The 881-nt window shown below is 34.8% G+C and overlaps 1 protein-coding gene across 1 annotated transcript in view; it reads right to left on the bottom strand.

The window, feature by feature from the left end:
- The window catches only part of LOC119588083 (rab GDP dissociation inhibitor alpha-like), a gene marked incomplete in the record, with an annotated part of 16,862 nt that overhangs the window by 9,259 nt on the left and 6,722 nt on the right, over nt 1–881 (bottom strand).

Here is an 881-nt window from a genome sequence, read left to right as displayed (position 1 = left end):
AATACCATGAGCCACCTTAATAAACCTCTTGTATATCATGAATTAGGCTTGTAAATCAACTTTAATTAATCTCTGGCTCAATCTTACATCTTGTATTTAGCTGCAACAATAACTATAAAAATGCTTATTGCAACTTATAATATAAGGTGGGTAACACCAAATAAATTATATCAATCAACTTACAAAAAAAACAATTCATTTGTTACACAAATCATTACATTCAATCTTTTTTTTTTCCCATTTTCATTAATAATTTCATGAGGGTTTTCCCCATTCATCAAACTGTAATACCTATTAAACATATTGGACTTTTACAGCTGGTGGTTTTTGTTAATATCAGAAATAGAAGAAAAATGCCTTTGAACACGCAGCCACACATCTTTAAGCTTCCCGGGAGAGACAAAACTGGAGCCTCGATTCGAGAAATTTTTATTACCATTTCTGGAATTCTGGAAGAAAACCAACCTTTTAACCATATGAACTATCAATGACAAATATCACATCCAGCATCAACAAGCCTATAAAAGCAAGTTCTTTAAGAAAAGGCTAATTCAATTTTTTTTTTTTTTGTAATTATTAGTATCTCATGGAATTCTAAAGTAAGATGATGAGGCATCATCAAGAAAATACCAGACCAGATACCAGATATGCTGAATGTCCCCCCCTCTCAATGATCAGGAGTGAGAGCGCATCACAATGTGGCATCCAGCATGACACTGCAATTTTAAGACACGTGAGAATGATTCGACTTGCAACACAGAATATCTCCAGACAAAAATTCTGGTCTCTTGACACCTACACTGCCATGAATCATGCTGCTGTCTGCACCCAATACCACCCCTGGTTTTGCTGGTTGTGCTGAAACCCAAATTATGAATTGG

Source organism: Penaeus monodon, chromosome 23, assembly GCF_015228065.2.
Source record: "Penaeus monodon isolate SGIC_2016 chromosome 23, NSTDA_Pmon_1, whole genome shotgun sequence".
Taxonomy (NCBI): Eukaryota; Metazoa; Arthropoda; class Malacostraca; order Decapoda; family Penaeidae; genus Penaeus; species Penaeus monodon.
Note: the sequence above shows the minus strand (reverse complement) of the source record. Positions and strands in the feature narration are given on the sequence as shown.